Genomic DNA, 13350 nt, shown 5'->3' with positions numbered 1-13350 from the left:
GTGGCCCATTGGCTGGGTGTGCCCCATTGACTGGGCATGGCTGCTGTGGTAATGGCAGACTGGGTGGGACTAAAAAGTTCAATCAATCAATCAATTCCAACTTTGCAAGATCTTTTTTTTTTCCGCAAGAAGTTGAAATTGACTGATTGATTGAACTTTTTTTTTTTTGCACATGGCAGCTGAAGGCCTAGGACTGGGCCAACGGCGTGCGTGCCCACAGAGAGAGCTCTGAGTGCCGCCTCTGGCACCCGTGCCATAGGTTCGCCATCACTGGCCTAGGTGCTTTGTTTCCTTCCTAGGGTTTTAACTGCATTTTTCAAAGGGATGCTCACTTAATTCTATTGGGAGGAAACAAATTACTAGAAATTGATAAAAATATATATTTGCTTATAGGAATTTGAATTAGACCAAATGCGAACCACACAATAAATCACTTTTTGACAGAAAACAACCAAATGCTTTGGTTGATAATTGATCTGCATATTGATAATGGGCAGATCTGCATTTTCTAATTGGCCCATCACCAGCAAAGATCAACAACATTCTCAGAACACACCTGATCCCACTCACTGCCCATTGCAAACTCATCCTGCTCTATTTTCCAGCCAGGGCCTCCTATGCTCTTCAGAGTGAAGAGTCTGCAACACTTTGTTCCAATCTGAAGGCCGCCCCAGTTCTGATTGTCTGCAGTGCCTGACACCTCCTCCCCTCCAGGAGCTGGTCGTGGCCCTGGGCGGTCATTTGCTGCTGGACTTATAGATACAAAACCTTGTGGTCATTCCAACAATGGTTAAAGAAGTATCTCACCACAAAGTGTTCATTCCCCATTCAAACCAATGACGTGCAGTGAGTACAGTTTCAGTGTCTGCCTAGCCTAAGTAAAGCGTGCTCCCTTTGATTTTCAACTCCTGGCTCTCAGTTCTGCAAACCTTGTTTTCTCTTCCCTTAAAAATACCTTTAAATTATAATATAGGAAGACTGCCTCCTTGTTTCTGTGAAGCAAAACTTCCACTTCTTCCTTGTTACAAAGTTTGTCTGCAGAGGATGGTAGGAATGGAAGAGCAACCTGTTTCTGTTGCTTTATTTTACTTTAGCATCAAAATCATAGTGCAGTGGTGGTGAACCTATGGCATGCGTGCCAGAGGCAGCACTCAGAGCCCTCTCTGTTGGCACACGCGCTGCCAGCAGCAGGTGCATCAGGCCACCACTGCCGCCTGGAGCAGGAGCCCCGCCCAGCACAAAAGAAGTGAAGCGGACGACTAGCAAGCTCGAGTAGAGGTGGTAGAGCAGAGTCACCAACCATTGTTGATTGGTGGACTGGAAGAAAAGGGAGGGGGAAGCATTTTACATGCATGCATGCGTGCACGGGCCGCGAGCACACATGTTACAAATGGGGTGGGGCTAGTGCCTGTGTGATATTCACTAGCCCTGCCCCATTCATGCATGGTGCAGCGCCTTGTATCTGCACCCTGTGGTGTGGTGGTGGCCATTTTTGCACCTTGCAGCATGGTGGCCCATTTTTGTGCCCCTGGTTTTTGCATGCCAGAGGCGGTACTCAGAGGCACCTCCCTGCCCCCTCATGAAGACACCAAAATGCTGATGCACCCCTGGCACTTTGAGATACATAAGTGGGTTTTGGGTTGCGGTTTGGGCACTCATCTCTAAAAGTTTCGCCATCACTGCCATAGTGGTATGGAAGGGGAAGGAGGGAGGGAGGGCTTGTGTTAAGGGAGATAATGTGAGGAAAGAAGTTTCTCACAAACATGCAAGAAAACAAAAGAAATGCCCAGGGAAACTCTATAACAAGGAAGAATCCCAGTGAAGAAGGAACAATCCCTAAAAGGAGAATACTGGCACAGGTAGACCAGTCTGGTGAGGAAGCACCCAGACAGGTTTCTCTTCCTTGGGTGGGTGGAAAGGGCACAAAGCAGAAGAATGACTAAACAAATATTAAAATGGTCATTTTCAAATCTGAGCACCAGTCTGGTCTTGTTGCCAGCTCATTACAATGTACACTGAATAGGTAAAGTTGGCTTCAAAAAGACAGCTCTGACCAGCAGCTTAGCCTGCAATGTGGAAGTGTCCTTTGCAATTAATTAATTAATGGGCCAAAAATAAGAGCAGGGAATCAGGGAACAGGCATCGCATGGCTAGATTTATATTAAGACTGTATTTTTCATGTGAAAAAAACCCTTATCTATAAGAGTTGAAGCTGGCAAGGCTGGAAGTAAAGAATGTGGGACCAGACATTGTTGCGTCCTTCGCAAAATGGCAAGACACAAGAAGCAGTTGTAGTTCTCAGGAACTCTTTATTCTTTAGTTCAGCTTACAGTTGGAAAACGCCGGCAACGCCCAAAACTCTCGGCCTCTTTTATAGGCCTTTCCCAGGTCAATCTGCAACTTTTGGCGCACCAGCACTTGCGCATGCGCACAAGTATTGGCGACAGCTTGCACCTGCCCGAGACCGTTTGCAATGCCCCGAACCTGCTTGCACAGGCTCAGGACATAACACCCCTTCCCCCCGGGCTAAAACTTTTACCCATGCCACAATAATACATAATTCATTTTTTAGTGTAGTGCCATGTTCTCCAATACCAGGTAATCCCCGTTTTCCATCGACCTCAGTGCTCTACTTTTCTACTAGCTCTGTTTTGCCAATAGGGTTACAAAATCCTCTAAATACTTAGGAGATTTCCTCGCTCTCTGTGACCTCCTAAGTTCTGGGTACCTGCCAAGTACCCCTTGACTGAGGGGTGATGCGTGCTTGTCCCCCCTATTGTGCCTTGGTGGTCCCCAAGGACTGTGCTCCACTGCCTGGCCTGCTTGCTTGCCCACCAGGCTCGTCAGGCCAGGGCTTCTTTCTCTGTGTAACCTGGTTGTCCCGCCTAGCTGTAGGCTCTCTGGCCCTTCTAAGTGACTGTCACTGTTGGGCGTTTCTGTAGAACCTCCTATGTCCGTCCAAGACCCATCAGGAGGCTGTCTGTCCCCTGAATCCCGTTCTGTGTCCGGGCTTGTGTGGGTTTCAGTACTGTCCCAAAACTCAGTTGTCCCCTGAGTGATGTCAGAGGTGTTGTAGTCGGGATTTGGTTCCTCGACCACCTCCCTGTGTGTTTGCCCCCTTCTAGGGATAGGGGTAGAGTCGGGCCAACTAGAAGGAGTGTGTGCCAGCTGTCTTGCAGGGTATGGATTGTTGGGATGCTCCCGGGTATTCTCTCTGACTGGAGTACTGCGTGATGTGGGTGAGTAGTGATTATGCCCCCGGGGTAACTCCCTGGCTGGAGTAGGCATTGGTGCTTGGCTTCTAGTTGGGCTCCATGACTTCCTATTGGGAGCACTTGCGGAATCTTGAGATGAGCTGTGTGTAGCTTCCCCATTGATAATGGGCATCAGCCCATGCCCCTCCCTTTGCCCAAAGGGTTCCCCCTCCCCCCCTGGAAAAGACCCAGGAGTCTCAGCAGGAAGGTCCCGTCTAGGGCGAAGTTGGTCGATGTGCCGACGCAGGACACGACCGTTGTCCAGGGACACCTCGTAAGACAGAGGACCTGTGACCCTGGATATAGAAGCGGGGACCCATGTATGACCAGGCCCGTAATTACGAGTCCAAACCGGGGCACCCACAAGTAGTTGCCTAGGTGCCCTGGGGTGTGAGACAGAAGGAGGCAGTCTGTCCGGATGCAACTGGTCAAGCTTGGTAGTCAGTTTGCGCCCCCAACAAAGTTCAGCTGGACTTTTCCCTGTAGAAGTGGACGGTGTGATGCGATAAGAAAGGAGGAAGTCAGCCAACCTGTGATGCCAGTCTCCGTAGGTCAGTTTCTTCAAGGCGTCCTTGGTGATGCGAACCATGCATTCAGCCATACCGTTGGTGGACGGGTGGAAAGGTGCAGAGGTGGCATGACGAATCATGTTAGCCTGAAAGAAAGCTTGGAATTCGGAGGAAGTGAATTGAGGGCCATTGTCAGACACAATGATGTCTGGGAGCCTGTGTGCAGCAAAAATCCCCCTCAGTACCTGAATAGTCTTTGCAGTGGTGGTGGATGAGACAGGTACAACCTCAAGCCATTTTGAATGGCTGTCAACGAGGACCAAGAAGAATTGACCCTGAAAGGGCCCAGCGTAGTCAATGTGCACCCTAGACCATGGAGACTGTGTTTCCTCCCATCTATGTACAGGAGCTTGGGGCATTTCAGGGCATGAGCGTTGACAAAGGTGACATGCATGCACCTTAGCTTCAATGTCTTTGTCTAGGCCAGGCCACCACAAGTGGCTGCGCGCAAGAGCCTTCATTCATACAATGCCAGGATGACCCTCGTGGAGGGAACCTAAGACCCTAGTCCTCATTGAGGTGGGAATGACAACTCTACTTCCCCAAAGCAGACAACCCTGAGAGGTGGACAACTCGTTCCTTTTAGACCAGAAACTCTGAAACTCAGGACCAGGACAGTGCTCAGGCCATCCAGACAAAACCCAAGAAAGGACATGTGAAAGTGTGTGATCTGTGCCTGATTCAGCGGCTAAATCCCTGGCATTCAGAGGGGACTCGGGCAAGGCTTGGATAGAAAGAAGATTGATAGCTGGCGCGGGGTCAGCTTCTATTACCGGCAGGGGTAATCTACTGAGGCCATCAGCATGGCCCATTTCCTTCCCAGGCTTGTGAAGTAGGGAAAAATCATATGCAGACAAAAAGATAGACCACCTGAGCATCCTGGGGGAGATGATTTGGGGGGTTTGCTTACATGTGGTAAACAATCCCAGCAAAGGCTTATGGTCAGTGAAGACCGTGAAATGTCTACCATATAAAAAATCATGGAATTTTTTAATCCCAGCAACAACAGCTAAGGCCTCCCTGTCTATTTGAGCATAATTACGCTCAGCAGAAGACAATGTTCTGGAGTAATATGCAACAGGAACCTGAGTTCCATCAGACCTGAGGTGGCTCAGTACAGCTCCTATCCCATAAGGGGAAGCATCACAAGCGATGCACACAGGAAGGGATTCATTGACATGTGCAAGTACACTGTTAGACGTGAGTAAGGCCTTGACCTCATTGAAACTTGCCTCATGTGTTTGTGACCACTGCCACACTGCCTGTTTATCCAATAACCTGTGAAGAGGCTCAGCTACACTAGCTTTATGTGGGAGAAAGGAATTGTAGAAGATCAGAAGGCCCAGAAAAGCCTGTAGTTCGGCCTTAGACTTTGGCCTAGGGGCTTGCATAATGGCTTTTAGTTTGGACTCAGCAGGGTGAATCCCAGCAGCACCAATTTTGAACCCCAGAAATTCAGTAGAAGGCACCCCAATTTTGCATTTGTCCTTCTTAAGTTTGAGGCCTGTTTTCCTGAACCTTAACAGGACAGCCCTTAGCCTTTCAGCTAAAATGTGTGTGGAGTCTCCTGCAATTAAGACATCATCAAAATAGGGGCAAACCCCTGGTATACCCCGTAGGGTGTTTTCCATTACGCTTTGGAAAATCCCAGGAGCGACATTTACTCCAAATTGTAGCCTCTTTACCTTGAAAGCCCCTCTGTGGGTCACAATGGTCTGAGCTATAGCAGCTTCATCATCAACAGGAAGCTGTTGATATGCCTGAGCTAGGTCAAGCTTTGCAAAAACACGCCCCCCCCCTTGAGGGAGGCCAGGATATGACTGACCACAGGAACAGGATAGGCATGTTACTGCAATGCCTTATTCAGAGTGCATTTGTAATCAGCACAGATGCGAATGTCCCCATTTGCCTTGAGAGGCGTGACAATGGGGGTCTCTCAGGACTGGAGTCAACAGGTTCTAGAATTCCTTGTTGGATCAGTTTATCCAACTCAGTGTCAATTTTACTCTTTAAAGCAAAAGGGACCCTTCTTGCTTTAATTCTAATGGGAGTGACAGTGGGGTCTAGCTTTAATGACACAGGGGGTCCTTTGAATGTGCCCAGCTGGGGGCTGAAAACATCTGCAAATTCTTTGCAGACTTCCTGTAGGTCGAGTGTTTGTAGGCTGTTGAGCCCTGTGACGTGTATCCCCAAGGCCTCAAACCAATCGAGTCCTATGAGACTCATTCATTCACCCCCTACTACTAATAGGTCTAGTGGAGCCTCAAAATCCTTATACTGTACGTTAAGGGTGGCCTCCCCCTTAACACACACTCTGGAGTTTTGAAAGTCTGTTAGCACAATGTCAGAAGGCCTCAACTTGGCCTGGGTTCCACTGCCGGAACAAATCTTCCTAAATGTATGCATAGAAATGATCGAAAGTGCAGACCCCGTGTCCAGTTCCATAGTTAATGGAACCCCTTGTAGCTTCACCTTAAGTGACAGCTTTTCTTAATGGGCTTGTGTGTGCCTGTCCTATAGATGCTTCTTTGCGAAGCGCAAAACCCCACCCTATTCTGGCTGGGAACCCTGGTACCTTTCAGGCGTAATTCTTCCTGAGGTTGTACCTTCTGTCGGCCCAGGCACACAGCTGCAATGTGTCCTTGTTTTCCGCACGCCCTGCAGATAGCGGAGCGGAACTTGCAGTCAGTTCTCTTGTGGCGACCTCCACAGCCGATGCACTTGGGGAGAGCTGAAGAGCTTCCTTTTTGTTTCCCTTCCTTTGTGGGGTGGAGACGGTCCACTTTCTCGTCAGGATCCTCCTCAGAGTTCCTTTGGACTTCTTCCTGGTGCACGGATGCAGCATCTGGACTGTTTCTGATTGGCCGTATGTTCTTGATGGCGCTGCCCACTGCTTCTTCTGCGGTGACCTCTCTCAAGGCATCTTGGAAAGACAAGTCCTCCTTGGCAAAAAGTCTCTATTGTAACTCTCTATGCCTTAGTCCGCATACAAATCTGTCCCTCAGTCGTTCTTCAAGGTCCTTGAATTCACAATGTTTGGCAGCTTTCCTCAATGCGGCAATGTACTCCTTGGCCGATTTTCCGGGTCATTGATCCCTCTGCTCGAAGGTGTGGCGCCATGCGATGATGGACATCTTAGGCTGGAAGTGCTCCTTCAATAGCTTTTTTAGATCTGCGTAGCTGACAGACTCTAGAGGAACAGGTGCTGCAAGGTTCTCAGTGATTTCGAATGCGTCTTGACCGCAAACGCACAGCAGGGTGGCAGCCTTTAAACTATCTTCCCTCACTTGGTTCACCTTGAGGTAGTTTTCCACCCTGGCTACGTAGGACTCCCACCTCTCTGGATGTGAGACGTCGAATTCCGAAAGCCTTCCAATTTTTGCCATTTTTGTAGAAGGAAGGGTCTATCAGCCAGCCTACCCCCGAATGCACACTGGATTGGCGGGTAGCTGCCGAGTCAACGCCGTTCCTGCCGCTCAGGACTCACTCGGGTAAGCTTACACCTTTTCGTTGATGTAAGGCAATCCCACCTTCGTCGCCAGTGTTGCGTCCTTCGCGAAATGGCAAGACACGAGAAGCAGTTGTAGTTCTCAGGAACTCTTTATTCTTTAGTTCAGCTTACAGTTGGAAGACGCCGGCAACGCCCAAAACTCTCGGCCTCTTTTATAGGCCTTTCCCAGGTCAATCTGCAACTTTTGGCACGCCAGCACTTGCGCATGCGCACAAGTATTGGCGACAGCCTGCCTGGTCCCAGGCAGCTTGCACCTGCCCGGGACCGTTTGCAATGCCCCGAGCCTGCTTGCACAGGCTCAGGACATAACAGACATGATCCTTTAGTCTCTGCCTTCTCTAGAAGTGGGGTCAGAGGAAGTTCAAGATTTCATGGCCACCATGACAGCCATGGGCCTCTCCTAGGTTATCCAGAGCCTCAGTGGCCAAGGCCTCCTAGATGGTGACATTTGGGGTGATTAATTCCTCTTTGTCCTGCTGTCTGTTAAAGAGGTAGCGGTTCTCCTCAAGAGGCTATCACTAAACTCTAGAGTACTAGAAATTTTGGTCCAGTTTCCAACTTTCTCTTCTTGGAGAAAGTTGTGGAGAAGATGGTTGTGCAGGTACTCCAGAGAACCCTGGATGAATTGGATACCTGGATCCTTTTTAGTCAGACCTAGCTTTTTGTTGTGCACTAGTTGTACCCATTCCTAGAATATGAAGCCCCACTTGTAGTCAGCCATGCTCTAGTCACTTCCTGAATGGGTTACTGCCTCTGCACTTCAGGCTGCCCTTACTTTGGAAACTATACTTGGTACAGAAGTCAACAACACAAGCAGTTATGTTTTCTCCTCATTTTGTGCATATTACATCTTTGCTCCATGAGCTCCATAGGTTACAAGAGTGCTTCTGGGTTCAATTCAGGGGATGGTTATAATTTTTTCATGGCATGGGGTGGGTTGTTTAATGGACCACTTCTCCTCAATCATATCTACTCATCCCATTAAATCCAGCAGAACAGGCATACTCCAGGTTCCATTTATTAAGGAGTGTCATTTGGTAGAACCCAGGAAGAGAGCCTTTTCTGTTGTGTCCCCCAAGCTTTAGAACATAATGTCCCTGGAAATCAGATTAGTCCTGACCTGTCAGGCTTCTGTAAGTCCTTAAACACCTGGTTCTGCCATTGGGCCTGAGGGGCAAGAGGTTGGGTTGAGCCCATAAATTGGTTATGTTAATTGTTTTTGACGAATCTATTTTTACCATGACTGCTCTTTGGTGTTTGTTTTTTTGTTTTGTTTTTGCCTTTCTGTTATTCATATTTTTGAACACTGTTAGTTGTTAGAATAATTCATTTGAGATAGGTAGCCATTACACTGAATTACATGGTAATTACATTGAACTAATATATAAATAAAATGATAAAACACTGGATATGGCTCTTAAAAGTCCATGACTACAAAATGGCCAGCAAAAAAGTCTCTCAATATGTAATGGTGGGAGAAAGAGATACAGAGTTTAAAGCATAAGCAATCATATTTAGAGTAAGACTATAAGAAATGAAGAAATATTAAGAAATTAATATTGGTTTGGAGATGAGTGAGTGGGGATGGGTAGGTGGGTATGATATTAGATACATGAGACTAAACCTTTAAACAAAGAGGTGACTTCACTTTTTTGATGCTTAAATCTTCCAACTCAAAAATGCTGATGTAGTTTGAAAAAGTAGGCAGGAGGCAATAACACAATTCAAACTTATTTAATGCTCAATAAGTTCATCTTACAAAAAGTAAACTTGCGAGGGAAAAAATTAAGAAACAGCAGGAAGAATAGCTTTAAGTCTTATACAGGAAGAGAGAAAATGAATGCTTTTGCTTTTAGATTTTATCTTCCCCAGAGTAAGATGTATGGCAGCTACTGCAGAGAAAGCAATCAGATTCCCAGTTCAGTCCTTACTATTTATGCCTAGAAGTGCAAGTTGCTCACTGGTGCTTCCTCCTGCTCCTGCCATCTTAGCAGAAGGTCACTTGCCAAAGAACAAAGAAGAAAACATTGCTGGGAACACTTGGAGAGAAGTGGAGGGAAAAGTTGACACATTAAGGATTGGATTCTGGAAATCTGTCAGATCTAAGAAAGCCAAGTCCCAAAGTCAAAATCAATATTAAATGGATTCTAATAAACCAGTTCTCATCAAGGATGAGTCAAAAGAATTTGTAAGGCAATAACAGGAAAGGCCTCTGGAACAAATGCTCAGGAAATACTGTAAGTTCTTCTCATAAATTTTGTTTTTCTTGTTTTTTATCATTTCTTACGTATATATTATTATGGCCAAATTTTCCCACTAGTTAGATTTTTCTGGTTTGGAAATATGTATGAAAGGCATGCAAAATATTGAACATATGAGTGATAATGCATTGCTGTCCTCATCCTTTGGTCATCATGTGATGGTATAGCCAACAGAAACCAAAAAAACAACCCCTACATTGCTTTCTTAATCAATTTCTGACATTACAACATAATTTCTGCAACTGGGTCTACCAGAAGCCTTTGCAAATAGAAACAGTCTTACTGTAGCCAACTCTGTTCCATCCAATCTAATTCATTACCCAGTTTCCAGCAAGCTTCCCTTTCATCTTTCTCCAAATCCACAGGGCAGCATTTGCTGGTATTATTTCATCACACTGTTTCACTCATCTAATCCACAGTGCAAATCAAAGAAATCAAATGGCTACTCGGTGTGCTGCCAATCTATCCATTCCTTCTAAGACTCATCCATATGGAAGTTAACACTTCAGAGCAAAGTTGGACACTGCTATGTAGCTACCTGTCCGTTTGTTCTGCAAGCAGCATCTACCTTGCAAAGTTGGATTTTGCTTGGTCAAAATAAAGCAAGTAGCAGAATCTGGAAAATGCCACTAAAGCAAAATAATGTTCAGGAATATAAGGACTATTTTCAGAACTTGCCGTAAGTCTGTTCCCAATTCTGAAAAAGGTATATTGATTGTAATACTGTAGGTTTGTAGCTTTGCATGTTTATTATGTACATATTCATTAGTAAGCATATAAAATTCCACTTCATATACTTTTATCAAAAAAAGTAAAATTAAGTCGGCTTACAATTCTCAAGAATTATATAAACAGTTATAACACATAATTTGAAGCAGAAGAAGGAAAGAAAGATCTTTTGAATGCAATTTAATGAATTGCTATTTGGGTGAAATAAAAGATCAGTTGCTTTTTTGTAAAGGAAGAATAGTGAAACATTGACATGTCATTTTCTCAATATCAGAGTTTCCCAGAACTATCTAGTATGTGTCAGAATAAATTTATTTTGCTAATGCCATCAAAGTTAGATGCCAACTGATAACACATTTTTAGAATCAATGCATGCAGAACTGTCTAAATTCCTTAGAGAGGTCCATGCATAAGGGAAAAGGTGAGGTTCCATTACTTCACTGACATTTTGTACCTCTTGCTAATAGCACCATTACTGTAACCCAATGTACAAGAGGCCATCAATGCATTTTCCTGACTGGCACCATTATTTCCACTGGGAAGGGAAGGCCAGTTTGCACGACATGATTAAAGCCTTTATGTAGAAGAATGTATATACTGCACAGTGTCATAAATCTTAGCAAGAGGCTGTCAAGTAAAATTGAAACCACTTATCTGACCTATCTGCTCCTCCTCAACACATACATGCTACTTAGGCTTCAGTTGGTATACTCAAGATTCTGCAATTTATAATTTCTTTTAGAACAGAATGGGTCCATGTGGTGTAACAAGAAAGTGGCAAAATGAACTGAATATAGAGTTTTCTTCTCCAAAAGAAGATGTACTAACACACACACTATACATGCACATACATTTGCTGTGTAATTTGATCGATATGATCAACGGCAAATATACAAAATACAAAATGTCCACAGATAATAAAAATCTATAAGGGAGGTAGAATAAAAATAATCATTAATGGCAGAGAGAGAATAGATTCTTCCTCAGAATGAAATTGATGGTGCTCATCCTTTAAAGGTAATTGGCAGGAAATTTAAATCCCAGATTTACAAATTCAGGCTATAATTTCTTCATATGCATGTATTGTATGTGGAACTCATTGCAACCTGACAATGAAAATATTGCAATGATTATAGTAAATTGTCTATGCAATGATCATCTACATGCATGCTTCTTCCTAGAATACAAAGCTATGTATTCCTACTCCTGTTAGTTTATCAAAATTTACAGAGAACCCAGATCATTACTTCCAATTACACAGATAACATTTCTCTTAATGATATACACCATAACTCATGATTTTAACAACTAAACAGTAGTCTGAAGTTATATACTCCATTTTATTGCCTCATTCCCAAACTATTCTGTTAGAAACATAAACCTATCTTTATATTCACATGATTCACATGAATAGTCCCTAACTGCATTTCTCAGTGTGAAATGGTCAGCATTTCCAGGCCCTCAGCTATGTAAGGTGACAGACTTGGCAACCATTTGCATCACTAAGAAAACAAGCATTCCTGTAATATATAGTTGTGAAGATAGCTACACAACCTTACAGTTTAATTATCTTCTTCACAAATATTTCTTTCCTAGATCATTCACATCAACAGTGCAACACAAATAAGTACCGGTAACAGCAGCCCCATCTATTTAATGCTGCCCAGACTCTTTTGTGGTAAATAGAAATGGAACTCTTGATTGCACTCTTGCCCCCAAGCATGGTGTGACTTCTCAGATACAATAGAAAATAGACATCTCGATTGTTTACTTGGGCAAAAGCTGCTAGGTGATTATCTCAGAACCTCCCTCATTTCAGACCTTAATCCGAAAGATGGGAAGGTGGAAACCAGTTGAATACTATTGGGTGGGGGGGCTTTTAAAAGTAAAGTCACTTAAACTAGAACACTGGAACTAATCCCTCAGAGAGGCAGTGAGCTCCCATTCACTGAGTGTGATCAAGCAAAGGAAGGACATCTGTCAGTCACAAATCTTTTATTTTATGTTCCTACATAGGGCAGGAGTTTGGACTTGATGGCCTATGTACTAAATGGACCCTTCTTACTTCATTAAGTAAGTTTGTGAAGAAAAGTTGACATCCCCTGCCCCACTAAAAAGTCCATCCCATCTGCCTTCTGAATTCGTTTCCAGGACCTCAGGAAAATTTATAGTAATGCTAAGATGAGAGATCAAAACTATCAAAAAATTGATGCTTGGCTGTCCCAGGTTTCCCTTCTCACAATATTAATTAGAGAGAGGAATGACAATAAGTAGCACATGGCCAGATCAAGACCTATTTATAGCCAGGAAAATGTAAAGAAATCAAATTCTATATTCATTCATTCTTGGTAAGACTGATGCTAATTAAATGTCTCCCACAGGCTCTATGTAAAAAGGACCAACTTACAGTCCCTGTGCCAAGTTAAAGTTTTATTCTCCTATCATTTCCCCAAATTCATTTATTTAAATAATGTTTTAATTTTAAAGGATCATCCTCAGAATATTTTCTCATCTCCTAACCCTGAAACCATTTTCTAGCTATCGTTTCCAGAAGATAAAAGGTAAAAGGAATTACTGCTAAACTGCAATGGATTCTGTAATGAAAAGACTAAGTTCATGAGCTGCCTCCATGAGGAAAAAAAAAAAACTACTCAAACAGAAAACTATGCAAGCAGATTTTCTTGTCATTTTCCCCATCTACCCACATTTACACTAAAAATGTTTCTGTTTACCTTTATTTACTTATTCAATTTGTTACGCACTGCAATGCAATGACTCTTGGCAGATTACATGTCTCCCAATTGAGGAAAGCATAAGTAGTGTATACACAGGCTGAATTGAGAAAAAAGAAGGACTTCATTGGATATTAATTATACTTACTATAATTTAAAAACATCCAATAGACATAAATATACCATCTGCATGAATTCTTGTCTTTTGCACTGAACTTGTCTAAACAGCACTGAAACTACCAGGTTTTTTGGACAAAAGTGAATCTTTTTTAAAAAACATTACTTGTATGTTAC

At 44.0% G+C, this 13350-nt stretch overlaps 1 protein-coding gene across 1 annotated transcript in view; it reads right to left on the bottom strand.

The window, feature by feature from the left end:
• PKHD1 (PKHD1 ciliary IPT domain containing fibrocystin/polyductin) overlaps nt 1–13350 on the bottom strand; it is a 196896-nt gene that overhangs the window by 104635 nt on the left and 78911 nt on the right. The gene's annotated exons all lie outside the window — the stretch shown is intronic.

Source organism: Crotalus tigris, unplaced genomic scaffold (genome assembly GCF_016545835.1).
Source record: "Crotalus tigris isolate CLP2741 ecotype Arizona unplaced genomic scaffold, ASM1654583v1 scf7180000024340.7048381, whole genome shotgun sequence".
Classification (NCBI taxonomy): domain Eukaryota; kingdom Metazoa; phylum Chordata; class Lepidosauria; order Squamata; family Viperidae; genus Crotalus; species Crotalus tigris.
Note: the sequence above shows the minus strand (reverse complement) of the source record. Positions and strands in the feature narration are given on the sequence as shown.